The following is a 25,261-nucleotide window of genomic DNA, read 5'->3' as shown; positions in this document are numbered from 1 at the left end:
GCAAAATTACCCTCCCCACACCCAACCAGGATCAAACTGGGGTGTCTGGGGCCCCAATAGGAATTGATTCTAGGGGCCCACACTACAGCTGTATATGAAAACCTGTTAGCCATTATCTCGATTATAGTGGAGCGTCGGCTGTAAAATACAGGAGGTTCCTGCACCTCTTACTGTGCGATACCATAACTGGGATGTACAATTACGGTAATTTGCAGTAAAGGACTTTGTTGGTGAAAACAAGTTATGACCATAGGATCCACAGGAGAGGTGATAACTCCATAGGATCCACAGGAGAGGTGATATCTTATTGGTCAGTGATTGATTGGTCTGACCATTTGGGACTGTACCGATTGGAAGAATGGGGAATTTTTATCCCTGACAGGGCACTTTAATTCCTATTGTAAAATGGAGCGGCAGATCGGGTGTGTCATCTTCTTTGCCAGAAAAAGCCAAGTGCAGTGCTCATATAAAATACATATAATACAGACTGTCTTTGATGTGAGCTCAGGAGCAGATGATGGGAGTGTTACAGATTCCCCTTTAAAAAGGACCTTTTGCTGACAGCCTCTTCACATGGAAGCTCTGTGCTTTGCTCCTGCTCTGCATCCTTTCATTTCCACCTATTAGCAGTGAAATATTGATTCCTTCACACCAAAGGCTGGGGGAAAGTACACAGAGAAGCTTTAAAGTGCACTCAGACATGACCAGAAGCAAGCATCAGAAGGAGCAGAGTCCAGATAGTGGGCCTTCCAACACGGCGCCTCCTCCCCCACACCAGCCAGAGTGAGAGATGCTGAGGCTGCTGCAGCAAAGCTGGGGAGATTTGCCAGACTGACCTTAGATTCTGACCCTTCAGATGATTTACAACCTGATCAGGTATGCTCACAGAGGAAGAGAGATACAGAGACTGTGCAGGGGAGGCAATGTGGCACCACTCTCACAGCAACAGTTAAACAGAGAAGTGCAGGAAATACAGAGCACTAACAACACCTATGGAGAAGTCAATGATTCTGGGCAAGAGCCTACACGACAAGATGTTTTCTCTGCTGGAAAATCCTGTAGTTTCTCATTAGAAATTCTCAACAAACACATGGGAGGGCTTAGAGAGGACATTAATCTCATCAGACAAAACATGAAGAAAATAAACAGCCGAGTCAATGAGTTGGAGGAAAGAGTGAGTTCTGTTGCGGACCAAATGCCTACTATACATAAATGTCTCAGGAGAGGTCTTCAGAATATCAATGCCCTTCTCAAGAAGGTTGATGACCTAGAGAATAGGCATCGGCGAAATAACATACGTTTAGTCGGGGTTCATGATAAAGCGGAGGGTCGTAATTAGTGTTGAGCCACCCCCGTAGTGTTCGAGTTCGGTTCGGTTCGTCGAACACCCGTGTGTTCGCCGAACTGTTCGTCGAACATCTTCGAACACCGTTAAAACCAATGGCAGGCAAACAAAAACACATAGAAACACATAGAAAACACCTTCAAAGGTGTCCAAAAGCTGACAAACTGCTCAGAAGACACAACTAACACATGGAAAAGTGACAAGTACATATAGTCATGCGAAAAGAAAAGAGGTGGAGGAGTAAAAGGAGGGGGAGACACAGATATAGGCATGTCATGCCCTTCTAAAATCCAAAAAGTGAGAAGCCGAGACGGCCAGTCCGCTCCTGCCCGTGCCACCTCCGTGTCGCCGGGTTTGTGCCAGAGCCGCGGTGAACCCTGACGGCCAGCCCCCCTCTCCCAATACTGGTGCCTGTCCGCTGGTGGGTCGAGAGAGCCCCCCTGTGGTGGAGGCAGCTCTAAGCTTTTTAATTTAAATTGTCCCTCTAATTTGAATGAATACACTTTAAATCCATTTACAAGGATCTATTGGAGGGCAAGTCTCATGCCAGCAGCCGCGTAATTCCAGCTCCAGTAGCGTCCACTAAAGCTGCTGCAGTTAAAAAGCTTTTATAAGGATCGAGCTCGGCTGTCCACCGCAAGGCATCCTAGTGCCAGTCCCAGCCCCTATGCCTTGGGGTGCCTCCTGATGCTCTTCACTAAGTATCCCGTGGTCCCGAAGCATTTCCTTTGAAAAAATTAAGTGTCCAAACTACAGGTGGTGTAGCTTGCTTAACAGCCGGGATAATCCGCTGACTAGCAGACACTGCTACTAGGCACAAAGTATTTCCTGGGCTAGATGCAGTTAAAAATTTGTAAGTAGATACTCTCGTTGGATGCTGAGAAAGCATTCCATAGAGTCTCCTGGCACGCCATATATGATTCTCTTAAAAAGCTTGGGGTAGGGGTCTAGGGGACCCTTTTATAGCCAAAATCACGGCCCTGTATCACAATACGTCACCTAGGCTGAAGATAAATGGAACTGTAGCACCGAGGGCTCGGTTGCTACAGACGTATTGCACCTCACCCAGAGGTGTGATATCTCACTCTCAGATAAGGATGGAGTGTGGATCAGGACCCGACACCTGCATGCATTACACCACATTGCCGTGGGGCAGGGCGACCAATATGCCCCTGAGATGGGCACGACAGTCCCTGTCCCTGGCTGGAGTGGGGGGAGGGAACACTGAGGAAGGGGAACCCTGCAGTGCAGGAGCAGGGAGGAAGCAGTTCCTGGGTGCATTGAGAAGGGAGTATAAAAGGTGGGCACCATCTTAGTTCAGTGCAGAGAAGTCTGAGCAGAAGTGGCAGGGAGCAGGGGCTCTGCATGAGCTCTGCTCCGGAGGCGGGCCTAGTAACAGAGGCCCAGGCCTGCAAGAGGGAGAAGGAAGGAAGAGGAGCGGAGAAGGCTCCAGGAACGAGGAATGAAGGGATCCCAGGGGTGCGGACGGGCGAGTCGCCACCGCACGCCCGAATCCACCTGCGTGGAGGGGTCAGGCCAAAGGGGGAGACCGGTCCCCGAACTAGTGGAGGCAGGAAACGACCCTCAGCTAGAAACCGGAGGCTCTGACATTTTATGTGGCGCAGCCCCTTGCTCCACCCGCTAGGAAGGCACCACATAGGGTCAGGGAAACTGGCGCCAAGTTTACCAAGAGGAGGCCCGAGGCAGCCGGACAGAAGTGTTGGTAAGAAAGGCCAGACAAAGGACACACAAAGGGGGTCCTGTGAAGCGCTCCAAAGTTATCTGGGAGTTGTCTGAGCCCCTCACCTGGTGAGCACAGTACGACGTGGGCAGCCGTTACCTGCAGACGTGGTCTGGATAATAAGAACTGTGAGTAAAGGCCCTGAACTGCATCACTGACTCCGTGTCGTTACTGCTGCTGCCCTGCACCATCACCCCCATCCTCCGCATACACTGCCCTGAGGCTATACTCCTCCCGTGGGGAGTTATGCTACGCTCTGCTGCACCCACAACACCAGCCTTAGCGGTCTGCCCTGTAGCGGCGGTTCACTCTGACCGCAATCCACGGGTGGCGTAGTCGGACATTTAAACATCAAAACCACATAAATAGTTCCGCCACTGGTTTGACCGCCCTGAGCCACGGAACCGGATCGCCGCCACGAAGACTATAACCACCAGCATCCACCAAAAAGGGTCCGGCTCAGGGTGTCCCAAGGCCCAGGGGGTGCGTCAGAACATTTTCATCACCTTTCACAATCACCAATGGGACAAGGCAGTGATGTCCTCTGTCCCCTCTCTTATACATCCTAGTGACGGAGCACCTGCTCTCATCAATTCGCCATAACCCCAATATTAGGTGGATTGAGGTGGGAGGCACCGAGTACAAGTGCTCTCTATTTGCTGATGATGTCCTAGTATATATCACTCAATCACATATATCCATCCCTGCTGTTATGGCTGAAATAGATCACTTTGTTACATGGTAAAATTTTAAAATCAATGCAGCGAAGTCTGAGGCCCTCGAAGTCTCCCTCCCTAAATCCATATAGGATTCCATCCAGTCCAACTTTCCCTTTGCCTGGCCCTCACAGGGTATCAAATACTTAGGAATTCCTATTCATAGAGACCTCTCCCATCTATGTTATCTTAATTTTGGGCCCTTTATTGAACAATTCCATACAGACCACGGTTGGCAAGTTAGAACTGTAAGATTCACTACGTGAACCACTGGTGTTTTGTGGAAAAGCACATGTACACCGCGTTCCAAATTATTATGCAAAAAGTGTTTAGGAGTGATAAGGGAAGAATTTGTTTGTTTGTCAGTTAAACTCATTGATGGTGATGTGTGTCAGGGCTCTTTATATCACTGTAAGCAATTGCAGACACCTGTGCTAATTAGTTTGGCAGGTGTGTCCAATGAAAGGCAAGACTACTTAAGAAGGCTCTCTCACATTATTAAGCAGCCTACATTTTCTGCCAAAATGGGAAAGAAAAAGGATGTGTCGGCTGCTGAGAAGCAACAAATTGTGGAGTGTTTAGGTCAAGGCATGACTACAATCAACATTGTGCGATGATCAGGATGAAGTGTCTTGGCAATCAAGAAGTATGTAGCTGATTCACAGTACACACGTGTGCGTGCTGATAAGGGCAAATTGAGGACTCTTTCCTACAGGCAATTACGTCAGGTTGAAAGAGCAGCGGCAAAAAAGCCTTGTCATAGCAGCAGACAAGTTTTTGAAGCTGCTGGTGCCTCCAACGTCCCCCGAACAACAAGATGCAGGGTCCTTCAGAGGTTTGCAGCTGTGCATACGCCATCCTGTCGACCTCCTCTATCCACTTCACACAAGCAGAAACGGCTCCAGTGGGCCAAACATTACATGAAGACTGATTTCAAAACTGTTTTGTTCACGGATGAGTGCCGTGCAGCGCTCGATGGTCCAGATGAATGGAGTGGAGGATGGCTGGTTGATGGACACCCCACGCAAACACGGCTACAGCGCCAACAAGGAGGAGGTGGAGTAATGTTTTGGGCTGGAATCATGGGGAGAGAGATTGTCGGCCCCTTTAGGATCCCTGAAGGCGCTAAAGATGAACTCCATAATGTATGTGGATTTTCTCAAACAGCACTTCCTGCCATGGTTCAAGAAGAAGAACCGTGTATTTCACAGCAAGATCATTTTTCTGCATGATAATGCACCATCTCATGCTGCACATAAAACATCTGCATCTCTGGCTGATATGGGCATAAAAGGGGACAAACTTATGGTGTGACCCCCATGCTCCCCTGACCTCTACCCCATTCAGAACCTTTGGAGCATCATTAAAAGGAGTGTCTATGATGGCGGGAGGCAGTTCACATCTAAGCAACAGCTCTGGGAGGGTATTCTGTCCTCATGCAAAACAATTGAAGCAGAAACCATCCAAAACCTGACAAATTCAATGGACGAGAGAGTTCAGAAGCTCCTTTCGAACAAGGGGTCCTATGTGAAAATGTAACATCACCTAGAATAAAGTTTTGAGTTGAAAACTGTTTGATTTCAGTTTCTAACAACCTGCTAATGCTTATAATTTCAAAAATGACCATTTTTTTGGTCTTTATTAAAATGAAAAGGTTGATCGAAAAGTTTGGGGGATCTAAGAGTGTGGCAACCCAGTAGTCATGATTACTTCGAATTCTGACAATATGAGGGTCATGCTGCAGGTAGTGCAGCAAGAAGGCACTTATGTGTCTTGCGCATCTCGGAGCCCCAAAATTATTTTCCGGGCTAGATGCAGCTAAAAATTATTTTTAATTTTAAATCTGGTGAAGCTTATTATAGATGGCCTAATAGGATCAGTGCTGCACACTGCTACAAAGCCCAAATTATTTTCCAGTCAAGATACAGATAAACATGATTAGTAATTTGAAAGCTTAAAACGGTTGGTAGGGTGATTTTAACCAATCATCAAGCTTTTACTCTCCCCAGGATGACACAGGGGTAGAAAAGTCGTTTCGGATCCATGATTTGTTCATCTTTATGAACGTGAGTCTGTCTACATTATCAGTGGAGAGCCGCGTGCGCTTATCTGTCAGCACACCACCAGCAGCGCTGAACACACGTTCAGACAGAACGCTGGCTGCGGGGCATGACAAGATCTCCAAGGCGTAAGTGGCTAGCTCCGGCCATTTATCCAGATTGGAAGCCCAAAAAGAGCAAGGGTCCAGTGACACAGTCGTGGCTTCAATGTTTACTTGGAGATACTCCTGTACCATCGTCTCTAGGCGTTGACTATGTGTCAGACTTCTTGTCTCCTGTGGCCTTGCAAAGGATGGGCTAAAAAAGTGTTGAAATGATTCCGCAAAATTGATGTTACCAGCAGATACTGTGGTTCTGTTACGGTTTGAGTGCTGAACACTTGACGGTCCCACGGTTGGCAAGTTGGAACTGTGAGATTCACTACGTGCACCACTGGTATTTTGTGGAAAAGCACATGTAAGATTCTGCAACAGTCTCTGCTGATACTCCTGCATGCGTGCATCCCTTTCTATGGCAGGAATAATTTCTGCAAATTTACTTTTGTACCGGGGATCTAACAGTGTGGCAACCCAGTAGTCAGGATTATTTCTAATTCTCACAATTCGAGGGTCATGTTGCAGGTAGTGCAGCAAGAAGGCACTCATGTGTGTTGCGCATCCAGGAGCACCAAGTCCCTGTTGTGTTGGTGGCGAGGTAACAATCATGCTTCCTTCCTCTGTCCTCTCCCCCCAACCTCGCACAACAGAAATGTGATCAAGGTCTACCTCATCTGATGAGTCTTCCATCAGTTCGTCCTCCACTTCTTCCTGGGCTCCTGCACCTTCCTCACTAGTTTGGCTGCTACCATGCGCCCTGGTAAAATCATCTCCCCCACCCTCACATGCCTGCCGCCCTGGTGCTGCCGACCGTCTGGACCTTGCAGATGTTAGCCCTTCCGCATACAACTCCTCCTCCTCTACTTCCTCCACCTCCTCTTGTGCCACCACCTGACTCCGAATTCTGTTTAACATGTGCTCCAGCATGTAAATCACCGGAATAGTCATGCTGATAATGGCATCGTCAGCACTAAACATCTTCGTCGCCATTTCAAAACTGTGCAGAAGGGTGCATAGGTCCCTGATCTGAGACCACTCCTCCAGCGTGATTTGCCCCACCTCTGAATCTCGTTGGCCCAGGCTATACGTCAGAACGTATTGCACCAGGGCTTGTCGGTGCTGCCACAGTCGCTGCAACATGTGCAGAGTTGAATTCCACCGGGTAGGCACATCGCATTTTAGCCGGTGAAGTGGCAGGCCCAACGACTTCTGTAGAGATGTAAGTCGCTGAGCTGCGGGATGCGAACGGCGGAAGTGAGCACACAGCGACCGTGCCCTCTTTCAGAAGGCCATCTAGTCTGGGATAGTGGGCTAAAAATTGCTGGACAACCAGGTTCAACACGTGAGCCATACAAGGCACGTGTGTGACATTGCCCCGGCGAAGGGCCGCACCCAGGTTTGCAGCATTGTCGCACACGGCCTTCCCTGGTTTCAGGTCCAGTGGAGACAACCATTCATGAAATTGGTTCTCCAGAGCTGACCACAACTCCTCAGCTGTGTGACTCACATTTCCCAGACATTTCAATGTAAAAACCGCCTGATGACGTTGAGCCCTACTGCCAGCATAGTAAGGAGGTGTGCAGGATCCCTTCTGCGCAGTTAGAAAGCTTGTGGCATGACCAGACAGGCTTTGGGTGCAGGTGGAAGACCGAGAGGAGGTTGAGGAGGCAGAAGCAGTGGAGGAAAAATGACATAAAGAGGATTGACGCACAACTCGTGGGGACGGCAAGACTTGGACAGCAGCCCCTTGTCCTGCTGTCACCATAGTTACCCAGTGCCCAGTCAGCGACATGTAACGCCCCTGTCCATGCCTACTCGTCCAAGTGTCTGTGGTGAAATGCACCCTGTCACACACAGAGTTTCTCAAATAAGCGGTGATGTTGTGTGCGACATGCTGGTGGAGCGCAGGCACACCTTTCTTTGAGAAGTAGTGCCGACTGGGCATCTGGTACTGGGGCACTGCGACGGACATAAGGTCTCGAAAATCCTCTGTGTCCACCAGGCGGAAAGGCAGCATTTCTGTAGCCAAGAGCTTGCAGATGGTGAAATTCAACCTCTTAGCTTTCTCATGGCTAGGAGGAAATGGTCTTTTACTTGTCCACATCTGAGGGACCGAGGGCTGGCTATTGTGCTTAGACGGGGTTGATAAGGGTGTCCCCGGCAAACTGCCGGTCTGTGAGGAAGATGCAGGCGGACATGTTAGGTTGCCTTGATCCAAAGGTGGTGCTATCGATGTCGGACAGCGCTCAAGACCAGCTGGTGTTCCCACCTCCAAAGAAAATGATGACCTGCCAATCACGCTGGCTGTTGCGGGTAAAGAGGTGGCAGGTCTGCGCCCCAAAACAGGTGTGACTGCTGTCCCCCCAGTCACAGAGGATGAAGAGGCCGCGGATGCACAAGATATGGCAGACGGTGGTTGGCCCGGCCGGCTAGACCGCATTGTAGCACACTGAGCTTCCCACTGCAACTTATGCTTCATGTCCATGTGCCGGTTCATGCATGAAGTACTCAAACTATGTATTTTTTGGCCTCTACTTAGCTTTTGCTGACAAATGTTACAGATAACACGAGTTGGGTCATCTTTATCGATCTGAAAAAATGCCCAGGCTATGCAAGGCTTAGCACCCATGCGACCTGAAGAGCCACCACGACTTGTGGTGAGAGGCAGAGTTGTGTTTGAGGATGCAGTTGTTGACGTGCTTCCAGTACTACGTCTCTGTCCAGGAAGGCGCAACCTGACCTCGTCGTCACTAGCATCTTCCTCCACCTCCTCTGCTGACCTCATCTCTTGGCTGACTGTGGGTTGACAGTAAGTGGGATCTCCGACCTCATCATCATCACCCTGTGCGTTATCACACCCGTCGTCCTCAGAGCCAACCTGTTCCTGCCCTGACAAAAAACTAAAGTTGTCGCTCCAATCAGGTATTTGAGTCTTATCATCGTCTTCCTCATTGTCTCCACCAACAGGAGTTACAGTTTGGGAATGAGGGTCTACATTATGGTCAGAACCTTCTGCGTCTGGTCCTGGATCCGACTCAAAGATTCTGGGCATCAGTGCAGATCATTTCCTTGTCTGGATTCACAGAAGCGCTGGAGTCGACCTCTGATTCCCAGGCTATAGTATGAGTAAACAGCTCTGCAGACTCAACCATCTGTTCTACCTCATACTCAGACGGGCAGCTGGAGATTTGGGAGCTGTGAGGAAGCAAGTGCGATTTGGGTGACACCTTTGAGGACTGGAGTATTTGTGATGTTGAAGTTGATGTGGAGGAGAGCCCACTTAAAGGAGCACTTGATATCCGTTGAAGCACCTGCTGTTTTTGTGCCTCATCTGGAATTTGTAGCGATTGGCGTGGCCGTAAGAAAGGGATCTTATCACATTGTCCGCTAAAAGAAGTAGACATTTTAGTTTGGCTGGAAGATGGTCTTTCTTCTGCACCTACCCCACGGACACAACCTTTTTTCCCCTTCCCAACACGCCTATTCCCCTTTCCACCAGCAGCAGGCCTTTTTCCACTCATTTTGGTGGTTAACTAATTCACAACTCTGGAGTTGTTTGCACAAAAAAACAATGGATGGTAACCGAGCAGAGCTGAGTGGCCAAACTGTGGTATTAGGCCAAAACTATTGGCTGGGTTAGATGCAGAAAAAAATTATTTTTAATTTGCAACCTGATGGAGGTCAGTATAGATGGACTAATAGACCAAGTCCCACACACCGCTAGAAGCCCAAATATTTTTTCAGAGCTAGATGCAGAAAAAAATTATTTTTAATTTGCAACCTGATGGAGGTCAGTATAGATGGACTAATAGACCAAGTCCCACACACCGCTAGAAGCCCAAATATTTTTTCAGAGCTAGATGCAGAAAAAAATTATATTCAATTTGCAACCTGCTGGAGGTCAGTATAGAAGGACTAATAGAACAAGTCCCACACACTGCTAGAAGCCCAAATATTTTTTCAGAGCTAAATGAAGAAAAAAATTATTTTTAATTTGCAACCTGATGGAGGTCAGTATAGATGGACTAATAGACCAAGTCCCACACACTGCTAGAAGCCCAAATATTTTTTCAGAGCTAGATGCAGAAAAAAATTATTTTTAATTTGCAACCTGATGGAGGTCAGTATAGATGGACTAATAGACCAAGTCCCACACACTGCTAGAAGCCCAAATATTTTTTCAGAGCTAGATGCAGAAAAAAATTATTTTTAATTTGCAACCTGATGGAGGTCAGTATAGATGGACTAATAGACCAAGTCCCACACACCGCTAGAAGCCCAAATATTTTTTCAGAGCTAGATGCAGAAAAAAATTATATTCAATTTGCAACCTGCTGGACGTCAGTATAGAAGGACTAATAGAACAAGTCCCACACACTGCTAGAAGCCCAAATATTTTTTCAGAGCTAGATGCAGAAAATTTTTTTATTCAATTTGCAACCTGATGGAGGTCAGTATAGATGGACTAATAGACCAAGTCCCACACACCGCTAGAAGCCCAAATATTTTTTCAGAGCTAGATGCAGAAAATTTTTTTATTCAATTTGCAACCTGATGGAGGTCAGTATAGATGGACTAATAGACCAAGTCCCACACACTGCTAGAAGCCCAAATATTTTTTCAGAGCTAGATGCAGAAAAAAATTATTTTTAATTTGCAACCTGATGGAGGTCAGTATAGATGGACTAATAGACCAAGTCCCACACACTGCTAGAAGCCCAAATATTTTTTCAGAGCTAGATGCAGAAAAAAATTATTTTTAATTTGCAACCTGATGGAGGTCAGTATAGATGGACTAATAGAACAAGTCCCACACGCTGCTAGAAGCCCAAATATTTTTTCAGAGATAAATGAAGAAAAAAATTATTTTTAATTTGCAACCTGATGGAGGTCAGTATAGATGGACTAATAGACCAAGTCCCACACACTGCTAGAAGCCCAAATATTTTTTCAGAGCTAGATGCAGAAAAAAATTATATTCAGTTTGCAACCTGATGGAGGTCAGTATAGATGGACTAATAGAATGATGCTATGCCCAAAAGATTTTACTTCACTAGGTGCAGTAAAAAAATTGGTATTCTATACACAGGTGGTATATCTTGCAACACAGATAGGCTACTCCACTGACTAACACACTCTGCAATAGGCCAAAAAGGATTAGCTTTGCTAGATTCAGCCAAATGCTGTGAAAAAAACTTGCACAGCACTGGCACAGACCTGCCTGGCAAAAACTGATAGGAACTGATGTAACCTAGTCCTGAAAAGGACTCCAATTACAATTAGTCTTTACTCCCACAATCTATCTATTTAAGAGCACAGACCTGCCTGATAAAAGTCGTAGGAAATGCTGTAACCTAGTCCTTAAAAGGACTGCAATCACAACTATTCCCTACTCCCAAGCTATCTGTATATTTGTGCGAAAATTGGCTTGAAATTAACAAGGTATAGCGCACACAGCAACAGCGGTGCCGTCTAACACGCAGCTGCAGCAGTGAGAAAATGGTGGCGACGGGGAAAATGGCTTGGTCTTATAGGGCAAGGACATGTGACATACACTGCCAATCACACATGCCCTTGCTTGTGTGAAAAAAAGCACTTCGCTCCGTGTGTGCGCTGCTGATAGGCTGACAGATTGCACCTCCCCACTGCAAATGCGGGAAAGAAAAAAAAAAATGGAGATCTTCATTGTTCCTGCAGAGATCCATCCCCTGCCCCTCCCCCTGCCCCGCTGTACACTCAAACTGCGTATTAACATTAATTTTCATCATTACTGAGAAAAAATCCAGTTATGATTTTGGTGCACGAACAGTTATCGAACATAACCTTGAACAGCCGAATTTTTCTCAAATTGTTCGTGTTCGCCGACCGGCTCGAACACCGCCCAAAACAGCTCGAATTTGAGATTGGCGAACAGTTCGAGTAGAACAACGCTCATCTCTAGTCGTAATTCAGTTGATTTTTTTTGAATCCTGGCTGACTACAATGTTCGGCAAAGACACTCTCTCTCAATTTTTTGCAATTGAAAGAGCTCACAGAGTTCCTACACGTTTTTTGCCACCGGGTGCTCCACCAAGACCTGTACTCATCAAATTACAAAATTTTAAAGAGAGAGACCTTATCCTACGAAAGGCCAGGGACCACTCTTCACTTACCCTTGATGGAAGGAAAATATCTATTTATCCTGACTTTTCAACAGAAGTTCAGAAGAAGAGGGTCAAGTTCTGGGATAGAAAAAGGAGGCTCTGTGAAAAGCAAATTTCCTATTCTATAATCTACCCTGCTCGGCTCAGGGTGGAGTTCATATGTTTGACTCCCTTCCAGATGCTTTATCATGAATGGATGCCAAAAAGAGATCTCTGCGAAATGGAGCTGGATGAGAGACTTCTCCTTGAGGAGGTTTTCTCCAAGCACTTTTCATATACCATTATGAAAAAATGCCTATCCCTGAATCTATTCCGTTATTCTATTATGAGCGGGAAATGTTGAGCTATGATGAGTTATGTACCTGCCTTATTGTACATACAAAGTTTATTCTTATTTTGTGAGTGGAGCATCTGTGGAGAAAATCTCTTTTGACAGAAAACTTCATCCACTATACATTTACTTTCAATTATTTGGGTATTTTTCTTGTTTTTGGTTTCTCTTCATCAACTATAAGTTCATGCTCAAAACTTATAATTCTGCTCTCCATCCGGCTAAACAAGTCTACTTTACCACTCTCATCACATCTCTAGCCAACAATCCTAAACGACTCTTTGAAACCTGTAACGGGTCTGGGAGGTGGAACCTCTGAGCTACTATACAAAGGGGCAGTCCTTGTAAGGAAGCGGGTGACTCCCAGGGAAAGCGGGCAGGCAGTCACGTCAAGTGACAGGGACAGTCTCTGGGTAGAAGGGCAGGAGGTCACGGCGAGTGACGGGGACAGTCTCTTGACAGGCGGGTGGTCACGGCAAGTGACAGCAGGATAAGAGTCTCTAGACAGGCGGGTGGTCACGGCAAGTGACAGCAGGGTAAGAGTCTCTCGACAGGCAGGTGGTCACGGCAAGTGACAGCAGGATAAGAGTCTCTGGACAGGCAGGTGGTCACGGCAAGTGACAGCAGGGTAAGAGTCTCTGGACAGGCAGGTGGTCACAGCAAGTGACGGCTAAGCCTCCAGGTAGGCTAGCAGGCGGGTAGCAGGTGAGTGCTCCCAGGTGAGCGGGTAAGAGTCTCTGGACAGGCTGGCAGGCAGGCAGGTATCAGGCAGGTATCTGGCAGGTGCTTCCTGGTCCGCGGGCGGACTGATCCATAGACAGACTGGCAGGTGCTGGTAGGCAGACTGTTGACCGCAGGATTGCAAGCAGGTAGTCAGGTATCAGGCAGGTATCTGGCAGGTGCTTCCTGGTCCGCAGGCGGACTGATCCATAGACAGACTGGCAGATGCTGGTAGGCAGACTGTCGGACCGTAGGATTGCAAGCAGGTAGATAGCACTGGAAAACAAGCTGGCAACGGGACCTGAGGGCTGAAGCCGAGTTGAAAGGCTTTGCAACAACATTGCTCAGGCACCTCCATTTTGGAGGAGGTGCCTTATATATGGTGATATCCTCCGGCCATTGGCCGGGGACTCCTTAGGACGGCGCGCGCGGCCCCTTTAAGAGAGAGGGAGGGCGCGCACGCCCTAAGCAGAGTGACCGGGAAGCAGCGCGCGCTGCCATCAGAGCGGGAGGAGAACGCCGGGCACGGAGAGGTGAGGGGAACGGCGTCACTGCCTAGCAGGAGGCAGGGACGCCGACGCTACAGTACCCCCCCCCCCCTTTAGGCCCCCCCTTTTTTAGGCCAGAGAGAAATTTATCAAGGATAAGAGAGGCATGGATGTTCTCCCGGGGCTCCCACGTTCTCTCCTCAGGACCAAACCCCTTCCAATCCACTAGAAAAAAGGTCTTTCCTCTTACCCTTTTGGTGGCCAGAATGTTCTCTACCTCAAACTCGTTTTCAGCGGAGCAGGAGGCGTACCTGTAGACTTGGAAAAAGAGTTAAGTACAACGGTTTTGAGTAGAAATACATGGAAGGAGTTAGGGATCCGCAAGTTGGCCGGGAGTTTCAATTTATAGGCCACCGGGTTGATTTGTTTGATAACTTCCAGTGGGCCGATGAACCGAGGCCCTAACTTGTAGGAAGGAATCTTGAGCCGGACATATTTGGACGAGAGCCAGACTTTATCTCCAGGACGGAATTGTGGCGGATCCAGACGTCTTTTGTCAGCCTGTTTTTTCATCCGCTCGGATGACTGAAGAAGTGCGGATCTGGTACTTTCCCAAATGGAGGAAAATTCGCTAACAAGAGATTCCACAGCCGGATTGTCCACCGAGGTGGAGACGGGAAACGGGATCCGAGGATGCTGACCGTAGACTATAAAAAACGGGGATATGGAGGAAGATTCGCTCTCGTGATTATTGTAGGATAATTCAGCCCACGGTAAAAGATCCACCCAGTCGGAATGGTGAGCATTAACAAAGTGCCGGAGGTAACTGGTTAAAATTTGGTTGATCCGCTCTACTTGACCATTGGACTGTGGGTGATAAGCAGAAGAGAAGTCCAAGGTGACCCTCAGCAATTTACACATGGCTCGCCAGAAGCGAGAGGTGAACTGAACTCCTCGATCGGATACGATGTGGAGAGGAAGACCATGAAGACGGAAAATATGATGGATAAAGTCTTTAGCCAACTCAGATGCAGACGGGAGGCCCGGCAGGGGAATGAAGTGAGCCATCTTACAAAAGCGGTCAGCGACCACCCAAATGACCGTACAACCGGCAGAGACAGGGAGGTCCGTTATAAAGTCCATGGCTATATGCTGCCACGGGGCAGCAGGTACAGGAAGAGGCAGGAGGTGGCCGGCTGGCAGGTGTCTAGGAACCTTGTAGCGGGCGCAGGACGCACAGGCTGAAACAAAGTCTATTACGTCCTTGTGCAGGGTAGGCCACCAGTAATGCCGGGTAATAAGCTGGAGGGTCTTTTTCTGACCAGCATGGCCAGCTAGCTTAGACGAATGTCCCCAGTGTAGGACTTTCTCACGATCAGGTACTGTTACGAACGTCTTAACGGGTGGAAGACGATTTAGATTCACGGGGGCCACCTGCATTACTTTGGCGGGGTCAATGATGTGCTTAGGCTCCTCCTCTAGATCAGAGACCAAAAAGGATCGGGACAAGGCATCAGCTTTGATGTTTTTGTCTGCCGGGTGAAAATGAAGAATGAAATCAAAGCGGGCGAAGAACAAGAACCACCGGGCTTGGCGCGGGTTAAGTCTCTGGGCACTCTGGAGGTAAGCCAAGTTCTTGTGGTCCGTGTAAATTATTACCGGGTGAAGAGCCCCCTCGAGCAGGTAACGCCACTCCTCCAGTGCCAGCTTAATGGCTAATAATTCTCGGTCTTCTATAGAATAATTGCGCTCAGAAGAGGAGAAGAGTTTGGAGAAGAAGCCGCAGGTTACCATTCTTCCGGAAGACGACTTTTGGGTGAGTACCGCTCCGGCTCCGGAGGAGGAAGCGTCTACTTCTAGGAAGAATTGTTTGTTGCCGTCCGGACGATGCAGCACAGGGGCGGAGGAGAAAGCTTGTTTCAAGGAAAGGAAGGCCTCCAATGCTTCGGGCGGCCATTCTTTGGGATTAGCGCCCTTACGGGTGAGCGCAGAGATAGGGGCAGTCCGGGAAGAGAAGTGCGGAATGAAGAGGCGGTAGTAGTTGGCGAAGCCCAGGAACCGCTGAATAGCCTTCAACCCCTCCGGTCGGGGCCACTTCTGGATGGCAGACAGTTTCTCAGGATCCATTCGTAGGCCGGTCTGAGAGATTATGTAGCCCAGAAACGGAAGCGAGGTCTGCTCAAAGAGGCACTTCTCATATTTTGCATAGAGGTGGTTCTGCCTGAGCCTGAGCAGGACCTGACGAACGTCCCTCCGGTGTGTGGGAAGATCCGGAGAGAAGACCAAGATGTCGTCCAGGTACACCACCACGCAGGAGTAGAGAAGGTCACTGAAGATGTCATTGACCAACTCTTGAAAGACGACGGGAGCATTACAGAGACCGAAGGGCATTACGAGGTATTCATAGTGGCCGTCCCGGGTGTTGAATGCCGTCTTCCATTCATCCCCCTGACGGATACGGACCAGGTTATACGCCCCACGGAGATCCAGCTTGGTGAAGATTCTAGCACCCCTCAGACGGTCATATAATTCAGGAATGAGCGGAAGGGGGTATTTATTTTTCACCGTGATCTGGTTAAGGCCTCTATAGTCTATACAGGGACAGAGTGAGCCGTCTTTCTTTTTGATGAAGAAGAAGCCTGCTCCCGCCGGGGAGGTAGATTTCCGGATAAATCCCCGGGCCAGATTCTCCTCGATATATTCAGACATGGACCGGGTTTCAGCAGCGGACAAAGGGTAAATACGCCCACGGGGAGGAGTAGCGCCGGGTATCAGGTCGATTGGGCAATCGTATGGTCTATGAGGGGGTAATGTCTCTGCTTCTCTTTTGTTAAAGACGTCCGCATAAGACCAATAGGGAACCGGTAGGCCGGGTAGATTGGCTGGGGTAGGAGAAGGACGGGCAGGACGAACGGGAACTAAACAAGTCTTATGGCAGTCCTGCCCCCAGCGAAGGACTTCTCCGGTCTGCCAATCAAGCACGGGTGCATGTCTCTGGAGCCAAGGTAGGCCTAGCAAGAGGGCGTGAGAGAGTCCAGGCAGAACATGGAAGAAGATGCTCTCAGAGTGCAGCATTCCCACCTGCAGAGTTATGGATTCTGTGATGAGTCGGATGGGATGCGGTAAGAGACCCCCATCCACGGAGGCGACAGATAAGGGTACAGCCAGAGGTTTGGTGGGAATGCGGTATTTCTCTACCAGGGACTGAGAAATGAGATTTCCGGCAGCTCCAGAATCAAGTTGAGCAAGTTCAAAGTAACGGTTCTCCCCGCAGATGATAGAGACCGACAGCATCAGAGAAGGAGAGGATTTATTCTTGTCTAAGACGACCTCTCTGAGCGATCCTAGACACAGGCGTTTCCCGACCTCTCCGGGCAGGAACGGATACGGTGCTCCTAACTACCACAGTAGAAACAGCTCCCCTCGGCACGGCGAAACTCTTGACGGGTTTTGACCATCTTGGTTTGGTCGACCTGCATGGGCTCTGGCGAGTGCGCCCGGGGAGTTACAGAGGAAGAGACGGGATTCAGAAAAGTAGGAGCAAGGCATGGAAACCTCCTCTCACGGGTGACCTCTTTGGTGCACTCCTGGAACCGAATGTCAATCCGGGTGGCAAGTGTCACTAAGTCATCGAGAGTGGTAGGAATGTCCCGACCGGCAAGTTCATCTTTAATCCGGCCGGACAGGCCCTCCCAGAAGACGGAAACCAGTGCCTCATTATCCCAGGCAAGCTCGGAAGCAAGGGTACGGAACCATATGGCATATTGGCCCACGGTGAGACTCCCTTGACGGAGGTGTAGCAGAGATGAGGCGGATGAGGTCTTTCGTCCTGGTTCGTCTAAGACTTTCCGGAAGGCCGTGAGAAAGGCTGGCAGGTTGGATACCAGGGGGTCTCCTCTCTCCCATAGAGGATTTAGCCAAGCCAGTGCCTCCCCAGTGAGATGGGACATGATGAAGGCCACCTTGGCTCGGTCAGTGGTGAACTGGTATGCCAAAAGTTCAAAGTGCAGGGTGCACTGGTTAATGAAGCCTCGTGCCAGGCCGGGATCTCCACCAAAACGAGGCGGGGTGGAAAGGCGTGGATCGGGAAGGGATGCCATGGTGTTGATGGGCAGCGGCGCTGCCGGAGTAGTAGTTGTGCGGGTGGAAGCAGCTCCCGATGAGGCGGTCAGTGTGTCCATGCGGGAGTTAACACTACGCAGTTGGCCCACGATGGAGTCCTGTTGGGACCGCTGACGGGATAGTTCATGACATAGGTCCGAGAGCGAGGGAGCTTGGGTGCCACTGGGTTCCATGGCCCGAGCAAACTGTAACGGGTCTGGGAGGTGGAACCTCTGAGCTACTATACAAAGGGGCAGTCCTTGTAAGGAAGCGGGTGGCTCCCAGGGAAAGCGGGCAGGCAGTCACGTCAAGTGACATGGACAGTCTCTGGGTAGAAGGGCAGGAGGTCACGGCGAGTGACGGGGACAGTCTCTTGACAGGCGGGTGGTCACGGCAAGTGACAGCAGGATAAGAGTCTCTAGACAGGCGGGTGGTCACGGCAAGTGACAGCAGCGTAAGAGTCTCTCGACAGGCAGGTGGTCACGGCAAGTGACAGCAGGATAAGAGTCTCGGGACAGGCAGGTGGTCACGGCAAGTGACAGCAGGGTAAGAGTCTCTGGACAGGCAGGTGGTCACAGCAAGTGACGGCTAAGCCTCCAGGTAGGCTAGCAGGCGGGTAGCAGGTGAGCGCTCCCAGGTGAGCGGGTAAGAGTCTCTGGACAGGCTGGCAGGCAGGCAGGTATCAGGCAGGTATCTGGCAGGTGCTTCCTGGTCCGCGGGCGGACTGATCCATAGACAGACTGGCAGGTGCTGGTAGGCAGACTGTTGGACCGCAGGATTGCAAGCAGGTAGACAGGTATTAGGCAGGTATCTGGCAGGTGCTTCCTGGTCCGCAGGTGGACTGATCCATAGACAGACTGGCAGATGCTGGTAGGCAGACTGTCGGACCACAGGATTGCAAGCAGGTAGACAGCACTGGAAAACAAGCTGGCAATGGGACCTGAGGGCTGAAGCAGAGTTGAAAGGCTTTGCAACAACATTGCTCGGGCACCTCCATTTTGGAGGAGGTGCCTTATATATGGTGAGATCCTCCGGCCATTGGCCGAGGACTTTTTAGGACGGCGCGCGCGGCCCCTTTAAGAGAGAGGGAGCGCGTGCGTGCCCTAAGCACAGTGACCGGGAAGCAGCGCGCGCTGCCATCAGAGCGGGAGGAGGACGCCGGACACGGAGTGGAGAGGTGAGGGGAACGGCGTCCCTGCCACGCAGGAGGCAGGGACGCCGACGCTCCAAACTCCCTCCTGAGCTCTAAAGTACAGACCCCCGTCACCAACCTTAGCACTGATGATCTGGCCACTTATTTCCTGCAAAAATCAATCATATCTGTCAAGACATTTTTACACAATCCCCTCAGATTCTGGATTCCCTTCCCTCCCGCACCTCAAGTTCACTTTCCATCTTCGAGCTGGTCACAGAAGAAGAAGTGACCAGACTCCTCACTTCTTCCTGCCCTACAACCTGCAACAGTGACCCTATTCCCTCACAGCTCATTCAGTTCCTTTCCCCAGCTGTCACTGTGGAGGTTTCACCAATTTAAGATACACTAGGTAACTGCTCTCCTCCTAATTAAAGATGTCCGAGTGAATGCAAATCAACCAAATTTGCTAATATGGTTGAAAAACTTCACTCAGAGACTAAACCTCGCAAAATGACATACTTTATTATGTAGACATGGGGTTATATAGTATTCTACTTCTAGGTGGGATTAGTAAAATTCATTGCTCCTTCTGATAACTTGGCACACTGCAATTTGCTCATCCATGTATCTCCTGGCCTCAGTAACACCTTAGGAATTCTGATGGGAGGGGTGAAGTCGTCTCTCAGCAGCACGATCAATTATTTTGCGGAAGCGCTGCGTTTTCGCCGCCATTGACTTGCATTGGAACGCAAGGAATCCGCATCACTGGATCTGTACATGCGCATTCCATGCGTTTCAATGTGCGGATGGTACCCGGGTCTGGAGAAGAGGAGACTCTCCTCCGGACCCAGGTACCATAGTACCTGTAAAAAAAGAATAAAATAAAACATAAATATTATACTTAACTTCTGATGGCCCCCGGTGTGCTTGTCTTGGCTTGCCGGCAGATCGCGGTGGATTCAAGGACCTGCGCTGACGTCATTTAGTCATGTGACGGCAGGTCCTTCAGTGTACCGCGAGTTGCCGGCAAGCTGAGACGCATCGGATAAAGACACCGGGGGCCATCAGAAGGTAAGTATGACATTTATTTTTTATTTTTTAACATTCTTTCGGACACACTATATAAATCCATGCCGTTTGCATGGATTTATATAGTGTGACCAAGTTGTCAAGCACTTTCCAAGTGATGTTAAAATCGCTTGGAAAGCGCTTTTCAATGCGCATGCGGAAATGCATGTGAAGAAAGCTTCACATCCGCTTGTCCCTGGCAGGAAAAACGCATGTAAAATCCGCATGTACAATCCACATGTAAAATCCGCATGTACAATCCGCACGTACAATCCACATGTAAAATCCGCATGTACAATCCACATGTAAAATCCGCATGTACAATCCGCATACATTTTTTCTGCCAGGGACATGCAGAAACGCTCAGGAAAAATCCGGAGCATTTCTGCATCGTGGGCACATAGCCTGAGAACAGAAACTGTTATATATCATTAACTCTTAACATAATCAATGTGCATATACACATTTGCATACATACATACACATAGATTATTCCATCATCTCTATATTAATTCACACTGATTAGGTAATCTATTAAAATAAACAAATTGATTTTCTATAATATATATATTTTACCTTGACATCACTACCCACCTAACTAAATTATTTGACCTCTCTCTTTCTTCAGGTATCTTTCCCTCCTCACTTAAACAAGCCATCATAACCCTTTTACTGAAAAAGCCATCCCTGGACCAGAACTGCACTGCTAACTACAGACCGGTCTCTAATCTTCCCTTCATCTCTAAACTCCAGGAACGCCTGGTCCATTCCCGCCTAATCCGCTATCTCTCAGATAACTCTCTTCTCGACCCTTTACAATCCGGTTTCCGCTCCTCATACTGAAACTGCCCTCACTAAAGTCTCTAATGATCTACTAACAGCTAAATCTAATGGTCACTACTCCCTGCTGTTTCTCCTGGATCTCTCTGCCGCTTTTGACACTGTAGATCATCAGCTCCTCCTCACTATGCTCCGCTGTATAGGCCTCAAGGACACCGCTCCCTCCTGGTTCTTCTCCTACCTCTGACCGCTCCTTCACGGTATCTTTTGCCGGCTCTTTTCCTCTAATCTTCCTCTTACTATCGGGGTTCCACAAGGATCAATCTTAGGTCCCCTCCTCTTCTCCTTGTATACTGCTCCTATTGGACAAACCATCAGCAGATTTGATTTCCAGTACCATCTCAATGCTGATGACACCCAACTATACACCTCTTCACCTGACATCACCCCCACTCTAATACAAAATACCAGTGATTGTCTGTCTGCTGTCTCTAACATCATGTCTTCCCTCTATCTGAAACTGAATCTCTCCAAAACTGAACTCCTTGTTTTTTCTCTCTCTACTAACCTACCTATACCTGACTTTTTAATTTTCTTGGGTTGTGCCACCATAACCCCCAAGCAGCAAGCTCGATGTCTTGGAGTCATATTTGACACAAAACTTTCCTTTATCCCCCATATACAATCATGTAATGCAGGTGCGGGAATACAACGCACAGAGACACAAGGCGAGAACAGTCTGAGATGAAAATAAACAATTTTATGCAACAGGTATTCTGAACAAGGGATTAGTAACAAGGGTAATGAACAGTAATTCAATATATCAGCAAAAGGCAAAATCTCTCAAAATAAGACGCAGTCTCTCAAAGTAAGGTGAAGCCTCTCAAAGTAAGGTGAAGTCTCTTAAGTAAGGCAAAGTCTCTTAAGTAGGGTGATGCCCTCAGTCATGGGAGACACCACGTAAGTTCTTTAACTGTACATTTGGCCCTAGCGGGGGTCACCGGTTATTCCCGCTAGGCCGTGAGTCTCTTCCGCATAAATTCAATTAGATCATGTTGTGCTCCTTTAGTCCCAACCGTTCCCCTCCCAACAGTGAACAGTGGAAGTGACGGCCCTGTTCACGTATGCAGCTCCTCCGCTTCCGCTGGCGTGACTTTCCTGGGGCAACCATCTCTCAACTCATCTCTGCTTGGCTGTTGGAGGCAGTCTCTCGAGCCTTGGATAGGGGGGTCCAGGCCTCGTCTGTCGGCGGGCGACGTCGGGTTCCGCGAACTCACTCAGCACCGCAATCAGGTTCCTAGTCTCCTCAGCAGGCACAGCACTCAGGTAACATCCGCGAGATATCCGGAGCTCTTTTACCGGTGCCCGGCTGTGGCACCTCACAGGCATCTGGCTTAGGCCTGTCATGCAGGGTTTCTCAGGATGCAGGGAACACATCTGCTCCTTTCTGCTGCTTGGCGCCAAAGACCCCGCAGGTTTTGCGCGCTGGCCTCTTATTTTCCGGAACTCCTTCCTGGAAGTCACCTGATCAGGTCCAGCGTCTGAACTTGCTCTCCCTGCAACTTCCCTTGCATATCTTGGTTCCGCTTGACTGCGTCTGGCCAGTAGATGGCAGTCTCTTTCCATCCTTGAAACATCATGTAGAAGTTCTTTTACAAGCTCTCTTGACTGGGCTACATTCCAACCTCCTTTTTGCTTGCCAGTCCTCGGGCGAGTGGGCTTCTCGCAGAACTGATGCCTCCTTCCAGGCAGTGCAAGCTCAGACAGGAGTTGGGCACACTCCTGCGTTTTCTGTTGGATTTGAGACCAGATGAACTCTTCCTGAGCATACCGGTTAGGAGGGATTCCGGCATTAGCCCGCTCAGTTCTGCGGAGCTCTTCTTGCGGAGTTGACTCCGGGAGATCCGAGGAATCAACCACTGGGGATTGCAAATCATTTCCCGACTCATTTGGAATTCCACTCGGGGTTGGCATCAACGGTTCTGACGGACCCAACTGCATTGTGGCCCATCCTTCTTCATCCCCTAAGGTTCCTGCATGTGGCACTTCAGCCAATACGTCTGGGGGCCCAACTCCGTTACAGACTTCTGCTTCAGAGGAGCAAGATCGCAGCATATTACGGTGCAACACCCTGGGTGTCGCGGCGTCATCCCCTTCGGGCCTAACCTCGTAGACTGGGTTGTCTGGGTGAACTTTCTCCACCACCCGATATGGTATCGCCTCCCAACGATGGTCCAGTTTACTTCCAAATCATTTAGCCCTCACCAGCACTCGGTCTCCTGGCTGAAGTGATCCACCTGTCGTCGGGGGCCGAACTGCATGCTCTACTTCCTGAAACTTCTGAGCAACCAGTCTTCTCACTGTATGGAGCCGACGCCGGTGTTCTCGAATCCAGGTACTTGGGCTACCGCCCGGGCCGGGGTCTACTGAGTCTAGCTCCAGTTCAGTGATTTCTCGGCCACTTCTTCCAAACAGCAACATGTAAGGGGTGTAGCCGGTGGTCACATGAACTCGATTATTATACACCCACACCAGCTCGGACACATATTCGGGCCACTTCATCTTTTTGTCCACTTCCAGCGTTCGCAACATTTGCAACAGGGTTCGGTTAAAGCGCTCGCATGCGCCGTTCCCTTGCGGGTGGTAGGGCGTTGTTCGGGAACGGTCGATTCCATAGATGCGGTACAACTCATCCATCACTCGCCCTTGGAAGCAGGCCCCCTGGTCAGAATGTAGCATCCAAAAAAGGGGGAGCAGGAGAATCTATATCCAAAATGTCAGCCACATCTATATTGACACGAATTTCCAAAGAAGGGAACCAGAGAAAGAGCTCTTAATGAAAATTTATATTTATTATTTTATAAATAGACAACCATAAAAGAGTTTACATAATATTAGTGGTGACTGGTGAAAGAAGCAGAACCAGATAGGCAGATGAAAGAAGCCAATAAAAGGAGACCATCCCCCCCATAGAAGAGTGTCACAGAAATCAGTAAATAATTATATATAGAGGTATCTATATATATCCAATGACAGATTGCCAACAGAATGATAATCTAGTAGTAAGATACTGTCAAATCCTGATCTATTCGACCATGGAGTATAATATAGTCAAGCGCTGATCTCATTAATGCAGAGTATATCAGTATTTGAAATGCAGTCTGCAAATAAGCAAGCAAATGTGTTAAGTTCCTATATAGAGGAAGTGGAAGAACTATCAGGGATAGACAGTCATGAGGTAATCGTTATGCAATACACGTTTAGATGCATGTACTAGAACCATATGACTCTAATATAATACATAGATATAGTGATAATTTTTACCTTGTGACATGTTCTATGTGCTATGCACGCTCTGCCAGGAGGGGGCTGATAGCGCGCCTCGACGCGCGTTTCGCCTGCGTGGCTTCGTCAGGAGGCATGGCTATGAGTGTGTGGGTGGGAGTATAAATATGATCCAACTATCCAGTCCAGCCAATCAGCGTCCTGCATTACAAATGCTCTGCCCTTTCCTGCAGCCGGGCGTGTTCTGGGCAAGCCGTGCATAGCAGAGAGTGAATGACTCATCCTGCTGCCCTGGCAACCCAGGCCCGTCCCAGACGCTAGAGGTATGCAGGTGTAGAATGCTTAGAGGAAGTGCCGATTAGATGAAGCAAGTCTGACAGAAGCGGAGATCAGGGACATACATCCCAACAGCAGATGGGTGGCCAGTCCGGTGGTATTGGGGACATCCCTGGTCTCCCCTCTGTCAGGCTAGTCAGAAAGATAAATCCATAAGGGTAAGTAAGCTTCCAAATATCTAAAAAGATGTGTACAAGAATAGTATGGCATACTGATCTATTCTAATGGTTCAAATAGAGCCACAGGGTAATTGGCAGATCTAATACTGCTGCCTAGATTTATAAAAAATATCCTAAGGTAGCAGTAATACGTACAGATCATAGTAATAACAGTGCAGCTGCTGGCTATAGAAGTTGTAACTTGTAAAGTACTTACACCATGCAGTATGTGCAGATCATGGTAGTATCAATATAGCTGCCAGTTATAATAGTCATGATCTGTGAGGTGCTTACACAATACAGCATGTGCAGATGCCAGTAATACCAGCACAGCTGCCAGCCATAATAGTTACGATCTGTGAGGTACTCACACCATACAGTATGTGCAGATGCCAGTAATACCAGCACAGCTGCCAGCCATAATAGTTACGATCTGTGAGGTACTCACACCATACAGTATGTGCAGATCACAGTAATATCAGCATAGCTGCCAGCTATGATAGTCATGATCTGTAAGGTATTTATACCATGCAGCATGTGCAGGTCACATTGATATCAACATAGCTGCCAGTCATAATAGTTATAGCCTGTAAAGTGCTTATACTCTGTGCATATACATACGGTGGTCTCTTATATAATCATTAAATATACATATAATAACATGTACATTCACAGGTTCTGTACAGTAGGTGGAGTTGTCTGATACATGCCAGGAGCCAATAGCAGTACAGTAGATTCTTGTATAACGATATTAGTATT

The 25,261-nt window shown here is 48.7% G+C and overlaps 1 protein-coding gene across 3 annotated transcripts in view; it reads left to right on the top strand.

Moving 5' to 3' along the window:
• LOC141198593 (uncharacterized) overlaps positions 1 to 25,261 on the top strand; it is a 259,680-nt gene that overhangs the window by 191,951 nt on the left and 42,468 nt on the right. The window contains exon 1 of one of the 3 annotated variants that reach the window (XM_073663016.1): positions 24,331 to 24,502. The exons of the other annotated variants lie outside the window; for them this stretch is intronic. The gene's annotated coding sequence lies outside the window, so the exon portion shown is untranslated. Of the gene's footprint in view, positions 1 to 24,330; positions 24,503 to 25,261 lie in introns of those variants that run through there. 3 annotated transcript variants of the gene reach the window in all.

Source organism: Phyllobates terribilis, unplaced genomic scaffold (assembly GCF_046119375.1).
Source record: "Phyllobates terribilis strain yellow unplaced genomic scaffold, ASM4611937v1 Scaffold_98__1_contigs__length_5973952, whole genome shotgun sequence".
Taxonomy (NCBI): domain Eukaryota; kingdom Metazoa; phylum Chordata; class Amphibia; order Anura; family Dendrobatidae; genus Phyllobates; species Phyllobates terribilis.
Note: the sequence above shows the minus strand (reverse complement) of the source record. Positions and strands in the feature narration are given on the sequence as shown.